General features: G+C 41.3%; 1 long non-coding RNA gene across 2 annotated transcripts in view; it reads right to left on the reverse strand.

Annotated features, from left to right (window-relative positions):
- Positions 1–7560: 7560 nt before the first annotated feature.
- LOC136857767 (uncharacterized) overlaps positions 7561–22722 on the reverse strand; it is a 51827-nt gene continuing 36665 nt past the window's right edge. Inside the window, exons 3-4 of one of the 2 annotated variants that reach the window (XR_010858560.2) lie at positions 14668–14854; positions 7561–7872 (exon numbers count right to left, since the gene is read on the reverse strand). This is a non-coding gene — a long non-coding RNA (uncharacterized lncRNA). The remainder of the gene's footprint in view (positions 7873–14667; positions 14855–22722) is intronic. The other variant, XR_010858559.2, reaches the window with a different exon arrangement.

Below are 22722 nucleotides of genomic sequence, written 5' to 3' on the forward strand. Positions count from 1 at the left end.
TCTTGACCCGGCTGGGATTCGAGCTCGTGTCCCCGAGGACCAAGGGCCAAAACGCTGACAATTTATTTGTAAATATGTACCATTATCTAAATAACTCTCTATTTTATATTTATGTGTTTCACTTGAATACCCCTCCTGGTTTAAAAATGTTATGATAATTACACACGATCTACCTCATAATTACTGTTCGTTTAGCAAATGTTCGTAATTGGACTTAAATCATTTATTTACACATACTTAGTATACTTTTTGTTTTCTATATTAATATGTTTATATACTATTTATACACCCATTAATCTTTCATAAAGTTATTCATTTTTAATACTATTAATGATGTACGTCGTTGTGAAAATATTCCATTACTTTTAAAAATACAATGTTTGAGCTAAATAGAATTTGATATAATTCTAGGCGATTTGCTCGCATAATTCCAAATCTTTAAGATACTGAGATTTTAAAACATTTCTGGACTGTTAAATGTATGTCATTACGACTAAGATGCTTTCCTACCGCATCTGATTGGTAAACGGACGAAATAAAAACACTGAAATTCCTTCGAAATGACACTGGTTATCTTGCTAATATGGCGACGCACACAACTAGGCTTCAGCGAGCGAACGCATTGCAGTTATTATTACATCCTTCTGTGCTCATTGTGGAACACACACACACACGTTGTTTCCAGTTCCTTCGTATACCACAGGTGATGCGCAAACGTCGTCCATGATACGACAGGAACCACTGCGGTCTCAGAGCACACATGTGCTAGTGGTCGTACACGCCCGTCGTTTTGAACTCCATCATGTAATACTGATAGTACACACACGTCACCATGAGATCAGGCATGTACCACTGGTGGTACACACCTCATCATGAGATCAGTTATGTACCACCGGTCACTAGGAACACTAGGAGATCAGTCATATATCACTAGTGGTACATATACGTCATCATAAGATCCGTCATATACCACTGGTGATACACACACGTCGTTATGAGGTCCACCATGTTCTACTGATCGTACACACATGTCATCATGAGATCCGTCATATTCCACTTGTGGAACATACACGTCATCGTGAGATCAGCCATGTACCACAGGTGGTACTTACTCTTCATTATGAGATCGGCATGGTACACACACGCCGTCATGACATCAGTCATATACCACTGCTGGTACATACACGTCATCGTGGGATCAGTGATGTACAACTGGTGGTACACACACGTCGTCATGGGATCAGTCATGTACTACTGGTGGTACTCACACGTTATCATGAGATCCGTCATGTACCACTGATGGTGCACACAACTCTTCATGAGATCCGTACTACTGGTGGTACACACACGCCATAATGAGATCAGTCATGTACTACTGCTGGTACACACATCAGTCATGTACTGTGATCAGTCATGTACTGCTCGTGGTACACATACGTTTATGAGATCATGGTGGTACCCACAAGTCCTCATGCGATTAGTCATTTACCGCTGGTGGTACACACACGTCATCGTGAAATCAGTAATGTATCACTAGTGGTACACACATGTCGTCACGAGTTCCATGGTGTACTACTGGCTGTACACACACGTCATCATAAGTTCAGTCATGTACTACTGGTGGTAAACACACGTCGTCATGAAGGCCATCGTGTACTGCTGGTGGAACACACACGTCATCATATCCATCATGTACCGCTGGTGGTACACACGTCGTTATGAGATCTGTCATGTACTACTGGTGGTACATACACTTCATCATGAGATGCGCCATATACCACTGGTGGTACATACACGTCATCATGAGATCAGTCATGTTCTACTGGTGGTACGTACACTTCATTATGAGATCAGTCATGTTATACTGGTGGTACGTACACTTCATTATGAGATCAGTCATGTTATACTGGTGTACACATACGACGTCATGAGATCAGTCAGTACCACTGGTGGTACACACAAGTCCTTATGAGATGAATCCGGTACCACTGGTGATACAAACACGTCATCATGAGATGAGCCATGTACTGCTGTTGGTGTGCACAAGGTCATCATGAGATGCGCCACGTACCATTGGTGATACATACACGTCATCATGAGATCCGTCATGTACTACTGGTGGTACGCATACGCCGTCACGAGATCAGGCATGTACCACTGGTGGTACACACAGGTCATCATGAGATCAGTCATGTACTACTGGTGATACACACGTCATCAGGATATCCGTCATGTACTACTGGTGGTACACACGTCATCATGAGATCCGTCATGTACTACTGGTGGTACGCATACGCCGTCATGAGATCAAGCATGTACCACTGGTGGTACACACAGGTCATCATGTGATTGTTTCCTTTCCTCCACACACTTTTCCCACGTTACTAACGAAAGAGCATCCATGACCAGAGACTCATCCCCATCCACCTCTTTATTTTCCCCCACTCCTGGTCTTCCTTAACTTCCTGTCTCCTGATGAACCTACTTCCTTCTCAATTTTCTCCAGCTCATGACCCTGTTCCACCTCGTTCTTCCTATCCTCTCCTCTATGTTTGCCTTTCCTGCCGTTTCCCTTCTATTTGCCCCGTCTCTCCTCTGTAAAACGTTCCTGTTCCCCATTCACTCTGCTGTTTTACCTGCAATAGATCACATCTATTTCTCACCGATACCTCACCTGAACTTACTCACTGATGAGAATCCTTAGCCCTCATTTCTTCTTCCCCTTAAAACATCAACCCATCTGTCTTTCAAAACTTCTCACATTCCTTCCCCTCCCTCTTGCCTACCCACAGTATCATTTACATAGAACTATCTTCATTTCTGTCCTCCGTTAAGCCTGATTAATCATCTCCTTCAAACTCACTATCTCCTCTCTCATACTCGTTAATGCCCACTCATATCCACAGTTCCTACATGTGCCTCGGTCATTCATTCTTTCATCTTCTTCATAGTAATATGAAGTCCGGCTCCATGGGTAAATGGTTAGCGTGCTGGCCTTTGGTCACAAGGGTCCCGGGTTCGATTCCCGGCAGGGTCGGGAATTTTAAACATAATTGGTTAGTTTCGTTGGCAGTGGGTCTGGGTGAATGCGTCGTTTTCATCCTCATCACGACGCGCAGGTCGCCTACGGGTGTCAAATCAGAATACCTGCACTTGGCGAAACGAACATGTCCTCGGACACTCCCGGCACTAAAAGCCATATGCAATTTCATTTTTTTCATAGTAATATGAAAATAGCAACAGAAATAACATAGTGCTATCTATGAATAGGCCTATATATTAGATGAAATAAGTAGCCTATACTTACAAGGATTTCACGACAATATAGCAAGCAAGATACTAAGTGTTAAAGAAACTACACTACAGTTCTAATTAGGCGTGTCCTAATCTTAAATAATATTAATAACAGTGTAACCGAAACTGTAGAAATGTAATTGCATTAAATTTGCAAATACATGGAGAGATTATTATTGTTATTATTATTATTATTATTATTATTATTATTATTATTATTATTATTATTATTATTATTATTACTATGCACATAGATAAATCAAAACTGCAGTTACATAATTATATATTGAAGGGATTACTTCAACAAGACTAAATTCCTACACAGATTTGATGTAGGTCTTTTTTATAAATGATTTAGCCTGTAACTAAATAGAACCAATGTTAAATACACAAACATTCCATTTACTGAAGAATATACATGCGTGCTCTCATGTTTATTTCTACCGTTCCTCTTTTCTTTTTACTCCCTGCCTCCTTGACCTCGCGAAATGATCAGTTCTGTGAGTTTCTACATTTTCTTTCATAGGGCCAAGACGCAACAATTTAGCTGAAACAATGGAACTGAAGGTAATACTAGGCCTATATACTTTCAACTTAGATTATTGTTATTACTATTATTCTACGTATCCGCTAACGGAAATTAAAATTGTCCTTAATTGCTGAAATATTGAAAGTAGAAGGGAAGACATCTAAAACAGTGACACAATAAATTTTCTCGAAAATATGTTGGAGACTTGTACTACAAACATGGAAATATACGAATCAACTGATTTACTGGACCGTATGTCAAGTGTCAACAGCGGAATACTTGAATTAAAAGAGCAGCAATAATGAACAACAATGTAAAGACCGTTAACTATCTTGTCAGTAAAATACCTCATATTTTTGTGAAGTAATTTTATTTTCTTTAACTAAATTTACAATGCTACAGGCAATGCATTGATTATATAAATCGTTGCCTACGTTATAATACAAGGCCTGGAAATAGAGCCCGTAAAACGATATCAAAGTGGTCACACTGAAGTTCAGTGCCGGGCCGCTAGGGTCGCTTTCTTGCTCCCTGTCTACCAGGTTCGCGCCTTTAAACGTGTTTATTAACTGAGTTGGTTGTGAATGTATTATGCATTCGTCTGATGTTAAGCATTCGCAGTTCCAGTCATGGTTTATTCACGAGAAATTAAAGGTAGTGGAATTTCGTTTCACAAGTTTCCAGTGAATGTTCAATGTTAGAAACATTATACATAGGAAGTATTACGCATGAGATACCACTTCCACCTGATAAAATTAGGTTCCTAAGTTTTGATCCGAGTTACGTCATAAGAATCGGGCGATCCCAAAATTTGTCCCTGGACTTCTTTGTAAACATTGCTAGCGTGACCGGGGATCATTTGAGAGACCTTTTCAAACTCCGAAATTTTAAATTAGGAAACCAACCAGAAAAATAATTTGCCCAACAAATTTGTAGAAATTGTATGTAGCAAGAGCTAAAAATACCGTATTGAATTTCCCCCCGGAACAATCTCTGGTTTGAAAAGTATGTAGGTGGTTTGTCCCGAGAGCATTAAATACAGTTTAAAATAAATCATTTGTTTTATGGAGCATTTAATGAATTTTTTTCGATGCGCATGACGTCTGCAATACCTCACATGGGACATATTCCAGAAATGAGAACAAACGAGCATCTTTTAGTACTGAAGATGAACGCCTCAGTTGGTTAATTAATGATTTCCTGTCTTACATTAAGGAGACGGCCCCGTGGTGTAGTGGTAGCGTGCCTGCCTCTTACCCGGAGGACTCGGGTTCGATTCCCGGCCAGGCCAGGGATTTTTACTTGGATCTGAGGGCTGGTTCGAGGTCCACTCATCCTAAGTGATATGAATTGAAGAGCTATCTGACGGTGAGATGGCGGCCCCCGTCTAGAAAGCCCAGAATGACGGCAGATGAGATTCGTCGTGTTGACCACGCGACACCTCGTAATCTGCAGGCCTTCGGGCTGAGCAGCGGTCGCTTAGTAGGTCACGGCCCTTCAAGGGCTGTAGTGCCATGGGGTTTGGTTTTTAGTTTGTCATTATATTAAGAAAATTCAAATGCATTCAGAGAAAGTAAAAAAGATTCATGAGGGAAATGTATCAGGCATAGATCTTGACTACCCAATTCACTGTGGCCTGCGTAAAATACCTCATAAGTATACATTTGCATTATGCATTGACGAGGAACCTAACAAGCGATGACATCGAGCTCTTCTTCAGCTACCTAAGACGCCAAGCGGAATACAATGACATTATGGTTCGTGTGGCGAAAGAACAAACAGACTGTAAAGGCTGTTTAGAACATATCTCTTCTCCAGCTATTCAAAGTCCATCATTGAGTCTTATTCGTTTTCAAGATCGAGGAGCCCTCAGATACCGAAAATCATCGTCTGTGGCACTTCTGCAGTGAACGACGGATTTGTCACCTCCGCTACACAGTACTTGCCCCGAAGAGAGTTACTAAAAAGTGTACGGATTTTTTCGAAAGACATTTTCAACAGTGAAATTAAGTGTAGAATGTGTAAAAACGACAAACCAGCTGTTTTTCTACAATGAAAATTTCTGAGGTCTCTATTAGACAACATTGCTTCGAGCCACTCAAGTAGAAGAGGAAAAGTTTTGAAACTTGATAAGAAGCCTCTCAAAAGGAAAGTTTTGAAACTTCAATGACATATCCAAGCCAATGCAGCACCGCTCTATAAATAAAGTACTGTCAATACTCGCAAAAACATTCAGCTCTTTTTATTTAGGATATAATTTACTGATTGGCATATACGGCCATGCGAATAAAGGAGGCAAGAACGAGATCCTCTTAAAACAATAATCACCACCACCACCACCGAGATCCTAGCGGCTGAATGGTGAACTAGGATGCTACCCGTTTCCATGAGTGCATTTCAAGGCCTTGTATTATAGCGTAGGCAACGATATAAATACATTGTTTCCTTTGCGTTCTTGAAGTGCTGTACGAAATAGTGTATATATTAGGCCACCTATACAAAAGTAAATGTAGAATGTACGGGAGATACTAATCGGTATAGTAAACCTGATTTTACAAGCATTCTACCAACAAACAATAGGTATTCAAAAGAAAAAGTATTATTCCTATTTCCCCTAACCCAGATAAGAAAAACGTAAACCTAACCTACGTAACGTACAGTACGTAATCTACCGAAACACCAATAGAACTACTCAACGTAAAATTTAAAGATAGTTACAAGTCTTGATTACTACCGTGAAATACCAGCACAAATTGTTTATTCCACTAACAGTATCACTCATTATGCTAAGAAATAACTACTTTATCACTACTGAGAAAACAGAGCACCATAACAGTTGACCATGCACTAGAGGATTCAACAATGGCAATTTCTTGATTACGGTATGTATACATTTATAAGTATCGCCTAAAAATAATTTAAATAATTTTTAAAAATCAATTTTATTCGTTTTCCTTCCAGGGTCGGTTTTTCCCTCGGACTCAGCGAGGGATCCCACCTCTGCCGCCTCAAGGGCAGTGTCCTGGAGCTTCAGACTCTGGGTCGCGGGATACAACTGGGGAGGATGACCAGTACCTCGACCAGGCGGCCTCACCTGTTATGCTGAACAGGGGCCTTGTCGGGGGATGGGACGATTGGAATAGATAGACAAGGAAGAGGGAAGGAAGCGGCCGTGGCCTTAAGTTAGGTACCATCCCGGCATTTGCCTGGAGGGGAAGTGGGAAACGACGGAAAAACAACTTCCAGGATGGCTGAGGAGGGAATCGAACCACCCTCTACTCAGTTGACCTCCCGAGGCTGAGTGGACCCCGTTCCAGCCCTCGTACTTTTCAATTTCGTGGCAGAGCCGGGAATCGAACCCGGGCCTCTGGGTGTGGCAGCTAACCACACTAACCACTACACCACAGAGGCGGACATCAATTTTATTCAATTATTTAATATGTTGTAAACATCTTACATTGAAGCTGTCAGAGACACTAACACCATCTGAAAACCTCTGCAGGCATGTAAAGAGTAGGTTTACACGTCTGATTTAACCACATACGCTTGTGCACCCACACGACATGTGTATATATCTTTATTTTATTAAGATACTCACATTACCAAAATAAGTTGACTTGCTTTGTTACTGAAGAGAGCCCTTTGATAATAGTTAGTACTTTAGAATCTAACTAGTTGCTTATTGTCGACTACCTTATCTTATCGTACGTTTCTGGAATAGAATAAGTATAGATGAACATGGAAAAAGAAACAGAATTTTCATTTTCTTAAATATATAATTAAAAATTCATACAAAAATTAATTACCAAGAAATAACATTGTTACAATGTGTTGTTATAGGTCATTCTAACGAACAACCCTTGTCATAAAAGGAAATTAAATTGACAGCAAGTGTGTGAAATGCCTCTTGAAATGGACATGGTTGCAATACATGATACGGCGCACAGTAGAGGTGAAGTCTGTGTATGGACACAACATTCAAGATTCTGCAATATTACATTGTCCAGATTGTGTGTTTTGAGCTGAACTAAGACCGTGCTGCTTGAGAACTGAAAAAGAAAGGAAAACGGTGTTTAATTCGAGCAGAAATATTGAAGAAGACAGTAAATAAATAAATGAAATGGCCAACAAATTAAGAAAATCAATATTGTAAAATACACAGTTAAAGATGAGTTATAATTAGATATAAAGGTAAAGTATACAGACATACTTATCTAGCCTAAAATGGTAGCAAACTATTGGCTAAGACTAAAGTGGGAGGGAGTACTGAATTTAGCACACCACCAGGAGATGAAAAAAAAAGAAACGGCGTATGGCCGTCACGTCGTGGTGAGGATCAAATGATGACGAAGACGACACACACACCCAGCCCCCGTGCCAGCGAAATTATCCAATTATGGTTAAAATTGCCAACCCTGCCGGGAATCGAACCCGGGACCCCTGTGACCGAAGGCCAGCACGCTAACCATTTAGCCATCGAGCCGGACAGGAGATCAAGCATTTACGCGACGTTTACATGGTAAACAAGGTTGGAATTATGCTAGACAGCAAAGGAGTCGTGACTGTTGGGAATGAATAGAATTCAGAGATTCATCTTTAAAATCAAAAGTGACTTTGTTTCTTTGATCGTTATACAAATCAACACGCCTCCGCTGATCAGTACCAACATCTGCACCAAGGCTCATGAGGTACTAGCACGGGTGGTAGAAGTAGTTATATCGTCGAAGATTTAAAAAATTAGAATTGGTCATGTCCGCCTGTGTGGTGTACTGGTTAGTGTGATTAGCTGCCACCCCCGGAGGCCCGGGTTCGATTCCCGGCTCTACCACGAAAATTTGAAAAGTGGTACGTGGGCTGGAACGGGGTCCACTCAGCCTCGGTAGGTCAACTGAGTAGAAGTGGGTTCGATTTCCTCCTCAGCCATCCTGGAAGTGCTTTTCCGTGGTTTCCCTCTTCTCCTCCAGGCCTTCTTTCTAGTCTATCCTTTCCAACCTTCCCATCCCTCCACAAAGCCCCTGTTCAGCATAGCAGGTGAGGCCGCCTGGACGAGGTACTCGTCATTCTCCCCAGTTGTATCCTCTGACCCAAGGTCCCACGCTCCAAGACACTGCCCTTGATGCGGTAGAGGTGGGATCTCGCGTTCAGTCAGAGGGAAAACCAACCCTGGAGGGTAAACAGATTAAGAAAGAAAGAAAGAATACCTATTTGACCTATATATAACTCAGTTTAACTTCTAGAACTGTCCGGCTCCATAGAAAAATGGTTAGCGTGCTAGTCTTTGGTCCAGAGGGTCCCAGTATGGGAATTTCAACCTTCATTGGTCAATTTAAATTTCTCTAGGGCTGGCTGTGTGTGCCGTCTACAGTATTTTAATTAATCATAGGTAGGGCCCCATCCTCACAGACGCACAGGTCGCCTATACGGCGTCATCTCGAAAGACCTGCATCAGGACTCTTCGGGGACCAAACACCATTATTATTATTATTATTATTATTATTATTATTATTATTATTATTATTATTATTATTATTCCTGGTCTAGAAAGCCAAGAATAACGACCGAGAGGATTCGTCGTGCTGACCACACGACACCTCGTAATCTGCAGGCCTTCGGGCTGAGCAGCGATCGCTTGGTAGGCCAAGGCCCTTCAAGGGCTGTAGTTCCATGGGGTTTGGGTTTGGCTTATTATTATTATTATTATTATTATTATTATTATTATTATTATTATTATTATTATTATTATTATTATTATTATTATTATTATTAACATACACATGGAACTAGACGGAGATATAGAAGTTATTTGCAGATTACTAGGTATTACAACAAATATCGATCCAGAACATTACAAGTTTTAGTTCCTAAATTTTTGAACAACCTGCCCTCAGAAATCATACACTTGAGATCAAAACATCAACTGAAAGAACATGTGAAACTATGGATCACCTATACATATAAAATAAGAGTTTTGTCTGTACATTGCTCAGAATTCGAAAAGGATGGTATTTCTGTATCGGTCATGTCCATAGTAACAAGGAAATGTACTTTTTACTTTTCCGTGATATCTGTATGTCTGTCTCTCTTGTCTGTCTGTATGTATGTACACGCATCACAAGAAAACGGCTGAAGAGAATTTAATGAAAATTGGTATGTAAAGTCGGAGGATGAACCACTGCAATCTAGGCTATAAATAATTTTATTCACGCTGAGTAAAATGGTAGTTTAGGGGAAGGTCTAAAATTTAACTCTCAAATATTTGTGTTATTAACGGCCCTGTCGGTAAACACTATATTACTAAAGTTATATAGAAATAAATTTGCGATCAATTATGTCTTATAGATTTTCACCGTACCGGCTCTGATAACATAGATATTAATGAATTTGTATTTTTCTTGCTAAGTCCACATCAGCGCCGAGCCACGAGAAAATGGGTTAACAGAATTGAATAAAAGTCGGTATATGGAGTCGGGGAATAAGAAACTACAGTCTAGGCTACAAATAATTTTATTCGCCCTAGATGAAATGGTAGTTTAGGGGAATGCGCCTAAAATTTCACTTTTACGTACCGGTACCTATGTTATTGGTGCTATCGAAAAATACTACATAACAAAAGTTATAGAGAATATAATTTCCGATCACTTACGTTTTATTCAGTTTTACCGTACCGACTATGATAAGAGTGGTATTTCAGAATCGAAAGAAAAATAAAGGTGAAGGCCTACAATATCGAAAGCGCATAACATTGATCAACAATAGCATTACATTGACCATTGTTTGTTGTGATGTTCTTTGTCTCTTATGGTGCCACTCAACTCCGATAGATGGGATTGCTACTGCGTACCGAGTATAACAGCCTGACTGAATATTGGCGGGAAACAGCTGGGGAGTTAGAAATCTTTTTCCTTTAGCATGTCATTCCTCTGGTTCATACAGTTTGTGATATTGCAGGTACGAAACACACTGGTTCATCATAGAATTCCAGCTGTTCGATCCCTACTCTGACGTGATGTTCCGAATGAGCGGTATGCACACTTACGGCAGAGGCTCACATATTAGTAGTAGTAATAGTAGTAGTATGATCTGGTTTAGAATTAAACTTTAACCCTATTCCAAATTATAGCACCACAATTCACTAAGTAACTCAAAAGTCAATCCTGAAAAAGAGCCGTTTCTTAAGAAAAGCTTATTCCTCTTCACTCTTATAAAATTCTACATTAATTTTATTCCAAATTAGCAGTGAAGAGGGGGTTTCTCCTCTGGCTTGGAGGTAAAAAATTGCCTCCAAGTCAGATAGATTTTTCCGCAGCCAGTGTAGTGAATTGAGATTTTCCGACTCATCGGGTATTCCTAGGAAACAGATTAGTAAAAGGGCATAGTTTTTGCCCTCGGACTCCCCACTATTCGTCCCCCCCTCCCAAATAAAAACGAAGAGTGTTCACGGATCACGACTGTCTGCGGCTTGGTCATTCAAGTTCTGGAACTTTGGACTGTTAGATCGGCAGCGTAGTACCGTTCGATAAAAGTAAGAAAATGTGTGGGTTTTCATTGATCGAGTATTTCACATGAAAGCATTGGTTTTAATCGCGCCAGTCCTACTGATGTCATTGTAATGACCTAAGTTCATTTCAGTTGGGAAAACCACTAAGAGAGTCTTTCTGAGGATGTAAAAATGCTGGTGGAGAGTGAGTGTCTACCATTATAATGAAAACTCCCCAACCTGACTGTGACTGATGGTAGGGAAGCCGGCCTACCGTTACAATGAACATTCCCTAACCCAGTCTTCATATGAGAAAAGACGTTTGGTGACTTCCCCGTCGCGTTTCTAGGGTAACGTTAAGAGCTATGTAATTTAATGCAATCTTGCTCACAACGTGTACACTACCTAACCTAGAATTCTGTACACAATGTAGAATTCCGTAGCGAAGCACGAGTACATCAGCTAGTATAAAATAAAATTGAATAATAGAAAACAAGTTACAATTTAAATATTTTCCCATGAATTTATTCATGTATCACATGTATCAATGTATCACAGACTTATCTATTGCGAATGATACTTTCATGGATTGATGAAAACCCACAACACAGGATGAAATGACCATGCTGATTAGTGATTATGCTAATGTACAAACCTTGTCAATGTTGTAAATAGTAAGGATTGCAACAATGTATATAAATATGAAACAATTTCACCGGCTGATATGCACATGAAGTACTTTGTAGATGTAAATAATTGCAAAGATACTGTATAATATCCTACTACACATTTGCAAATATATTTTAGATAAGTTAAAAATAAATATCAAATAAATAAATTATTATTATTATTATTATTATTATTATTATTATATCTTAGCAACTCATAAAGTGCAAAGTGGGTATAAAAAGTACTTAGATCTAATTATAATTTATAACGTACTAATAGGCACAGATTTGTATACATAGATAACGTCTCTTTTCGTGGTTACGTTAGGACTCAAGGTTCTCTTTTACACTTAAGCACTTTATTTATGATGTACAATATTAAATTTATACAATAACATAATAGAAGTAAAAGTAACAAGATAACAATAATTATAAAATGTAACAATAGTAATTATAAAATCAAGAAATTGTAAACTTATAACAAGCAAATACATTTCTTCTTTTAATCATGCTCATTTGCTCACTCATTCATATTTCACTCATCATACAAGTCACCTGGATGCACTTAACATGTTTCAAGGCGCCGAATGGTGTTCAGTAACAAATCATGGTCCTGTCCATATACAGACGACAGCCGAATTCGGTTCTGGGGACGTCCCGGCCAGTGCAGCCACCCCCGCTTCAATGTATTACAGCATACCACCTTAAGGAGAGGTGCCATGGTGTCAAGTGCCATATCCTACTATTTCCGCCCTCCACGGGTGGTAATTAAGCGTACCCTAATGGTGGGGCGATACGTCCAAGAAGTTCCGAGGCCGTGTGTGCTTTTCTTCCGGATGCAGCTCAACAACCCCATTTTCCAGCACGATAATACCCTGCCTTATAAAGGTCGGGTATCTCTGGCATGCCTTTCTGATGTGAACATGTTTCTTTGACCAGCAAGTTCTCTAGATCTCTCGCCTATTGATAATGCATGGGACCAGGCTGGACGGCAACTTCGACCAGTGACAGCAGGTTTGGATGGTAAGTACGCTAGCTGCGGGAGGATCTTCGTTGCACCAGTCTACAAGCTACTATGCTGCCCTTTCCTGGCAAAAGTTCAAACATGCTCGGTGATGTTCGGATCGTAATGGTAGACGTCGTAAAGCATTCCGTGACAACAGATCCTGCTCTGGTAGACACCTGGCTGGTACTGGTGCGCACAGAATTATCACCGGCTGCCATGACATATCGCTAGGTGATGCAAAGCGACGCCAGTGGAGTGCTAACAGCCTGTGGTACAATAAAAAGTGGTCGACCGGGGTCAAACCAATTCTTCTGTATGCATGCGTGTACCCTCGCGGTTCCTAATCCATTCAACACCGATTCACAGTGTAGACATAGGCTCACACTCCTTTTAAACACTTACAGTATTTCGTGCCTTGCATCTATGAATGAGGGAAGGAGGTATGTTACCACTAGTGACAGTTCTTCGCAATCAATCAGTATTAAACGCAAATGGGACACATTTCAACCTATGACTATGCCGCGGGGCAACTTCCTCGATTCGTTTATGGTGCACAAAGTTTTCTTGGAAATGAGGGTATAAGGGTAAATATTTGTAAGTGTATGTTCTTCTTCATCTGTTTACCCTCCAGGGTCGGTTTTTCCCTCGGACTCAGCGAGGGATCCCACCTCCTCCGCCTCAAGGGCAGTGTCCTGGAGCTTCAGACTCTGGGTCGGGGCATACAACTGGGGAGAATGACCAGTGCCTCGCCCAGGCGGCCTCACCTGCTATGCTGAACAGGGGCCTTGTGGGGGATGGGAAGTTTGAAAGGGATAGACAAGAAAGAGAGAAGGATGCGGCCGTGGCCTTAAGTTAGGTACCATCCCAGCATTTGCCTGGAGGAGAAGTGGGGGGAAACCACTGAAAACTACTTCCAGGATGGCAGAAGAGGGAATCGAACCCCCCCTCCCTCTACTCAGTTGACCTGCCGAGGCTGAGTGGACCCCGTTCCAGCCCTCGTACCACGTTTCAAATTTCGTGGCAGAGTCGGGAATCGAACCCGGGCCTCCGGGGGTTGCAGCTAATCACACTAACCACTACACCACAGAGGAGGGCTTTTAAGTGTATCAATAGAAAATAATATCTTGCCAATGTTCAATCAGATGGTATGCATTCTACGTGCAGGTTGTCCGGAGTTCGGATATGAAATTTACGAATATAACATGATCATGGACATTATCCCTTTTTGTAGGTCGTATTTAATTTTTTTGATAGGGGCTTTACGTCGCACCGATACAGATAGGTCTTATGGCGACGATGGGAGAGGAAAGGCCTAGGAGTGGGAAGGAAGTGGCCGTGGCCTAATTTAAGGTACAGCCCCAGCATTTGCCTGTGTGAAAATGGGAAACCACGGAAAACCATCTTCAGGGCTGCCGACAGTGGGATTCTAACCCACTATCTCCCGGATGCAAGCTCACAGCAGCGCGCCTCTACGCGCACGGCCAACTCGCCCGGTCGTATTTAATTTAGGTTTTGTTCTATCTCATTTTCCACCTCGTACGACTGTAGGTATAAATGTCGGTTACAACGATATGCGTTTACAAGGACACAATTCACCAGGTATGTTAGCTGCCATTATAACCAAATTCTACTGTAATAGGCTTGTCGAGTTTCAACATTCATCGAATTTTGAAAACTTAATGAAGCAACTCACCGAAAGGAAGGAATGAAAGGAGTTAAGGTAATTTCGTCTTGCAGGAGCCCCTAATCATGACTTGACCAGCTCGACATCTTCTTATGAGAAACATAGGTTCAGCTTCTGTACCAGGCGCCCACTGAAGAATGCAGCACACAAGCACCGCTGTCAAGTAGAGACTCACCACCAAGCGGGACCACGCCATCTGAAATGTATCCATTCATGTGATTATTTATGTTTGCAAACATTACAACTCATAGATAGTCAAGACTCAACGTGAGATCAAACAACTCCTTTCTAAGAAAATTAATTGCTGTGTACCCGTCGTCGTTGATAGGTTAGTTTTTAATTGCAGCAGTAATGCAGCAGTGGCAGCGGAAGAGATGGAGCACAGCTAAACTAACAACAATAGCCAGTTTATAATAATGTTATTGTTGATAAGAGGTCGGGGGCAGTATAGGCCATCACATATTGTTTTCTTCTGGCTCGGATATATTAGAACATTCGAAGCTTAGGCTTTCACCCCCTCCCACTGGTTACGTTTTGATAGTCATCTTCACCGCCTATCTCAACAATTGGGGCTAATAATCCCAACGAAGACTACAATCACGACCATCAGTAGTATAATAAAGGGATTCTGGCGCCACCACCTCCTCCGGCTCCCAGAGGCCTCCTCCACCACCACCACAGCCAGATGCCTCCCAGAGGCCACCTCCACCACCACCACAGCCAGAGGCCTCCTAGAGGCCTCCTCCACCATCACCACAGCCAGAGGCCTCCTAGAGGCCTCCTTCACCATCACCACAGCCAGAGGCCTCCCAGAGGTCTCCTCCACCACTCGCGGGAAATTTGAATTTGTAAACAAAGCCACGTCCTTTTTGACAGCTGTCATCGACAACAACGCATCGCTAACCTCACTGCTGCCATCTTGACGGGCCTAAACCTCAGTGGTACCAACTTAACCTAACTAGCGCGAGGTAAACAAATCCACGTGTTTTTTGACAGCCAAGTGCTTTTTGACAGACAACAACGCATCGCTAACCTAAGTACTGCCATCTTGACGAGCCTAAACCTCAGTAGTACCAACTTAACCTCACAAGCGCGAGATAAACAAAGCCACGTGCATTTTGACAGCTGTCATCCGCCATCTTTAAACTACAGAGCACCGTGCTGCCCTCTTTATCGCAGTAGCTGCAAATTCGTCACCTGTCATCCGCAGTGCTGCCATCTTGGCGGGCCTAAACCTTAGTGCTACCAACTTAACCTCACTAGCTCGAGATAAACAAATCCACGTGCATTTTTGAAGCTGTCATCAGCCATCTTTAATCTATAGAGCACAGTGCTGCCCTCTTTAGCTACTTACCTTTGAAATGTGGTGGCGGATAATTTGAAAAATGCTTTTTGACAGCAGCCATCTTTAATCTAGAGAGCACCGTGCTGCCCTCTTTAGCTAGATACCTTTGAAATGTGGTGGCAGGCAATTCCACATGACAGCAGCCATCTTTGATCAAGAGAGCACCGTGCTGCCCTCTATGTGGTGGCGGCAATTTGAAAAATTCTACATGCTCTTGTTTGGAAACAAACTCACGCGCTTTTTTGACAGCCGTCATCCGCCATATTTAATCAACAGAGCACAGTGCTGCCTCTTTAGCTAGATACCTTTGAAATGTGGTGGCGGCAAATTGCACGTGCTCTTGTTTGGAAACAAAGCCATGTGCTTTCTTGACAGCTGTTATCCGCCATCTTTAATCAACAGAGCACCGTGCTGCTATCATGCGGGCAATTTCATCACCTGTCATCCGCCATCTTTAATCCACAGAACACCGTGCTGCCCTCTTTATGGCTACTACCTTAAGCACGTAGTAGCGGGCAATTTGAAAAGTTCTGTTAGCTATCATCCGCCATCTTTAATCAAGAGAGCACCGTGCTGCCATCTTTAGCTAGATACCTTTGAAATGTGGTGGCGGCAAATTGAAAAATTCCACGTGCTCTTGTTTGGAAACAAACGTGCTTTTTTGACAGCTACCATCCGCCATCTTTAATCAACAGAGCATAGTGCTGCCCTCTTTAGTTAGATACCTTTGAAATGTGGTGGCCGCAAATTCCACGTGCTGTTGTTTGGTAAACATAGCCACGTGCTTTTTTGACAGCTGTCATCCGCCATCTTTAATCCAGAGAGCACCGTGCTGCCCTCTTTATCGTAGTAGATGTAAATTCGTCACCTGTCATCCGCAGTGCTGCCATCTTTAGCTAGATACCTTTGAAATGTGGTGATGGATAATTTAAAAAGAAAAATTCTACAGCAGCCCTCTCTCGACGCTAATTGCATAAGATGGCGGCTATACATGACTCCTTAAGGGTGCTTACGCAAGATGGCTGCTATACACAGGTTCTTATGAGACGCCCTTCGGATGCTTGCGCAAGATGGCAGTTATGCATGGCTCTTTATGAGATGCCCTAGGGATGCTTGCGCAAGATAGCGGCTGCTCTCATGGGACGGCTTAAGGGTCCTTGCACAAGATGGCTTGAGACGCCCTAAGGATGCTTGCGCAAGATGGCGGACACAAGATGGCGGCTATACACAACTCCTTATGAGACGCTTTAAGGGTGCTTGCGCAAGATGGTTGCTACTCTTATGAAGAATGCTAGCTTAGAGGCTAACGTGTCGTGCTAGTTCGATTCATTAAATTTAGGGCTTAAATGCAAAATGTTAAATATATCGAAAACGGTGCACCGTAGAGCAAAACGGACAAAATTTTTCTGCCCAATACCTAGGTTCGAAGTATGAGGAACAAGAAAACCATAGTCTAATGATGGGATCAACGGTTCGGCTCCTACTTAGGCCCTTTGGCATTTGCTCTGTTTTAGCTTGTATTGAAGCGAGTCTTCGTAACATGATCAGGTCTAGCTATGGTAGAGAGTATAACGTACCGTGCTGGTTCGATTCATTAAATTTGGAGGCTTAAATGCAAAATGTTAAATATCTCGAAAACGATGCATCGTAGAGCAAAACGGACAAAATTTTTCCGCCTAATACGTAGGTTCGTAGTATCAGGAACAAGAAAAAATATAGTCTAATGATGAGATCAACCGTTCGATTCCTACTTAAGCACTTTGGCATTGTCAGCTATCTATTTATACAAGATGGTGGCTGCTCTTATGAGACACAAGATGGCTTGAGACGTCCTAGGGATGCTTACGCAAGATGGCGGACACAAAATGGTGACTATACATAGCTCCTTATGAGACAGCCTAGGGGTGCTCGCACAAGATGGCGGCTACTCTTATGAAGAAAGCTAGCTTAGAGGCTACTGCGCAAGATAACAGCTGCTGTTATGCATGCGGTGGAGGGTAATTTGAAATTCTATGTGCTTAATCAACAGAGCACCCTGCTGCCCTCTTAAGCTGAAATGTGGTGGCGGATAATTTGAAAAATTCTTTTGACAGCTGTCATCTTTAAAAAAAAAGGCGACTATACATAGGCTGTTAAGGTCTTATCATTCTTCTCCTCCTCCTCCTCCTCCTCCTCCTCCTTCTCTACCTCCTCCTCCGCCTCTTATGTCAAGGCATAGCTTTATATCGAACAAGTTTAAACCTGCAGCGATAACATTATTGTGCATGTTTAGACTTTCGAAACATAAGAAGAGTAGAATCAAACGCTGTACTCCATACGACATGTGATCAGAACATTGATTGATGCGTTCAGAAAACAAAATAAGTGATCAAGACTAGAATCGATCACTGTACTCAATACTTGTTGTGTTTAGAATATGTCAGGGGATGCCCTTGTTCTAAGAAGATCAGATTGAAACATAAGAAGACTAGAATAGAACACTGTAATCGATGTTGTTAACTTCAACATGTGATCAGAACATTGATTGATGTGTTCAGAACACAAAATAAGTGATCATGACTAGAATCGAACACTGTACTCGATACAACATGTGATCAGAACATTGATCGATGTGCTCAGAACACAAAATAAGTGATCAAGACTAGAATCGAACACTGTACTCAATACAACATGTGTTTAGAACATGTTAGGGGGTACCCTTGTTCTAAGAAGATCGGAATGAAACATAACAAGACTAGAATCGAACACTGTAATCGATGTTGTTAACCTCAACATATGATCAGAACATTGTTTGATGTGTTCAGAGCAAAAGTACAATTTTGATGATTTGCTTAGTGTAAAATCAAAAACTATGGAAACACACTGTGCACATATCGCGTAGCTAACTCGCTCAGTAAGCAATATTGCAAAACTACAACTTCAATGATTTGCCTAGTGTAAATATCAAAAACACACTGTACCCATACTTCGCAGCTAACTCGCTCGGTAAACGATATAGCCAAAGTATAACTTCAAATTATTTACCTTCCATCATTCGTCTTGTGTGAAAATCAGTCGAACAAGTTATCGCATAAACATGTAACATGAAATATCAGTCAATCTGTTGGCATGGGTTACAAGCATGTAGCTTATGCGGGAAGTAAAATTAAACAGAACGCTAGTGCTATAAGAAATACTCTGCTTACATTTAAGTCCCTAGCTGTGGAACAAGTTATTACATAAATATGTAACATGAAATATCGGTTCGGAAACATATTGTTTCAATCTGTTGACATAGATTACAAGCATGTAGCTTGTGCAGGCGAGGGCTACTATGCAAAATGCTAGGCCGAAAAAAAAATCGTGATAGGGTATGGAACCCAGGGGTTACATCTTATCAGAAGGGCAAAAAGGATGAAAGGACTCTTCCTCCTCCTTACCGCACATTCCTTGTAGGGCTAATTGGCTAAAGGGCTAATGGGCAAAAGGGCTAATGGGCTAAAGGGCTAATGGGCAAAAGGGCTAATGGGCTAAAGGGCTAATGGGCTAAAAGGCTAAAGGGCTAAAGGAGCAACAACCTCATCGATCGCTATCAGCAAGAACGCTTGTACTTTATTAGGTGTAGAAAAGTAATCTTTATTGGTAAATGGTTTTATGTTCAGAACAAGGAATGGAACCTAGGGGTTTCGTCTTACCTAATAAAATCCCTGAGGTGCGATGAGTTACGTTTTTCTAACTAGTGTTTGGAACACTGAACTTTTCAAGATGGCAAGAGTGAGGTTAGCAATGTTCTGTTGTTGGATTTTAAATTCTACGCTGTAACATGCATAAGGTGGCAGCCTTGAGGTTTACCGCCGTAAAGATGGCAAGAGTGAGGTTAGCAATGTTCTGTTGTTGGATTTTAAATTCCCCGCTATAACATGCATAAGGTGGCAGCCTTGAGGTTTACCGCCGTAAAGATGGCAGCAGTGAGGTTAGCGACGCTCTATTGTCCTCCAAAGTGAGGTTAGGGTTCGCCAAGGAGACAGCTGTCAAAAAAGCACGTGGCTATGTTTACCAAACAAGAGCACGTGGCTGTGACGTCACGGTCACGTAATCAATCCTTAGATCTACGTCGTTAAGAGCAGCATTAGGATTAGCTATGTTTATAAAACTTGGGAACAGAGCAGCAGTATGAATGGCCAAGTTTTAAAGCGTGTACACATCACCTATCGATTTTACATGCATCGACTATCGTACTAAACTTCTTCCGCTAGATTGTGCTGCTATCTTAGCATAACCTATACCCATAAATTTGAAGTACAAAGAATAGCCATGTTTCAAAGCGTGTACACATTACCTATCGATTTTGCATACACCGACTCTCGTATCAAACTTCTTTCGCTAGATTGTACTACTATCTTAGTATAACCTATACGCATGAACTTAAAGTACAGAGAATAGCCATGTCTCAAAGCGTGTACGCATTATCTATTGATTTTGCAAGAATTGAATATCATACTAAGCTTTCTTCACTAGATTGTACTGCTATCTTAGCATAACCTATACGTATGAAATTAAGGTACAGAGAATAGCCATGTTTCAAAGCGTGCACACATTACCTATTAATTTTACATGAATCGACTATCAAGCGTGCACACATTACCTATTGATTTTATATGAATCGACTATCATAGTAAACTTTTTTCACTAGATTGTACTGCTTTCTTAGCATAACCTATACTCATGAACTTAAAGTACAATGAATAGTCATGTTCACAGCGTGTACACATTACCTATCGATTTTGCATGCATCGAATATCATACTAAACTTCTTCCACTAGATTGTGCTGCTATCTTAGCATAACCTATACGCATGAACTTAAACTACAAAGAATAGCTAAGTTCAAAGCTTGTACACATCACCTATCGATTTTGCATGCATCGACTTTCGTATAACGATCGCATATGTGTATTGCTAACGTATGTGTATAAAGTTAAACTTCTCCCGCTAGAGTGTACAACGATCACAATTGTGTGCTGCTACCTATGTGCATGAATTTAAAGCATAAAGAATAGCGTGTACACATCACGTATCGATGATGCATGCGCCGACTATCGTACTAGGCTTCTTCCGCTAGAGCATGTAGCAATCGCTTTTGTGTATCCCTAACCCATGTGCAAGAACTTAAAGCACAAGGAAGAGCTATGTTCTAAAGCGTGTACACATCACCTATCGATGATGTATGCATCGACTATCGTACTAAACTTCTTCTACAACAGCGTGCAATCATCGCTTGTGTGTGCTGCAATCTTAACATAACCTATGTGCACGAACTTAAAGCACAAAGAATAGACAAGTTCAAAGCGTGTACACATCACCTATCGATTTTGCATGCATCGACTTTCGTATTAAACTTCTTCCACTAGAGCGTGCATCAACCTTATAACTATGCTGCTACTTAGTATAACTTATACGCATGAACTTAAAGCATAAAGAATAGCGATGTATAAAAATCTTGTGAACATAGCAGCAGCAGTAAGAATAGCAATGTTTTTAAAGCGTGTACGCATTGCCTATCGATTATACATGCATCAACTAGAGTACTAAACTTCTCCCGCTAGAGTGTGCTGCTATCATAGCATAACCTATGTGCACGAACATAAAGCACGAAGAATAGTTAAGTTTCAAAGCGTGTACACAATACCTATCGATTTTGCATGCATCAGCTATCATACCAACACATTCCGCTAGAATGTACAACGTTCACATGTGTTTGCACTGCTACTTTAGCATGACTTATGCGCACGAACTTAAAGCACAAAGAATAGCGATGTTTAAAAATCTTGCGAACATAGTAGCAGTAAGAATAGCAAGGTTTAAAAGCGTGTACAAATCACCTTTTGATAATGCATACATCAACTATCGTACTAAACAACTTCTACGCGAGCGTTCGACCATCGCTTGTACGTGTGCTGCTATCTTAACATAACCTATGTGCACGAACTTAAAACATAAAGAATAGTTATGTGTAAAAATCTTGTGAACATAGCAGAGTGTTAATTACGTAGGTGTAGACATTGAACTTTACATGCTGAAGCAGCATACTACGTGACCGTGACGTCACAGCCACGTGCTCTTGTTTGGTAAACATAGCCACGTGCTTTTTTGTTACCTGTCTCCTTGACGAACCCTAACCTCACTTTGGAGGACAATAGAGCGTCACTAACCTCACTGCTGCCATCTTTACGGCGGTAAACCTCAAGGCTGCCACCTTATGCATGTTATAGCGGGGAATTTAAAATCCAACAACAGAACATTGCTAACCTCACTCTTGCCAACTTTACGGCGGTAAACCTCAAGGCTGCCACCTTATGCATGTTATAGCGTAGAATTTAAAATCCAACAACAGAACATTGCTAACCTCACTCTTGCCATCTTGAAAAGTTCAGTATTCCAAACACTAGTTAGAAAAACGTAACTCATCGCACCTCAGGGATTTTATTAGGTAAGACGTAACCCCTAGGTTCCATTCCTTGTTCTGAACATAAAACCATTTACCAATAAAGATTACTTTTCTACACCTAACAAAGTACAAGCGTTCTTGCTGATAGCGATCGATGAGGTTGTTGCTCCTTTAGCCCTTTAGCCTTTTAGCCCATTAGCCCTCTAGCCCATTAGCCCTTTTGCCCATTAGCCCTTTAGCCCATTAGCCCTTTTGCCCATTAGCCCTTTAGCCAATTAGCCCTACAAGGAATGT

This window comes from Anabrus simplex, chromosome 1, assembly GCF_040414725.1.
Source record: "Anabrus simplex isolate iqAnaSimp1 chromosome 1, ASM4041472v1, whole genome shotgun sequence".
NCBI lineage: Eukaryota > Metazoa > Arthropoda > Insecta > Orthoptera > Tettigoniidae > Anabrus > Anabrus simplex.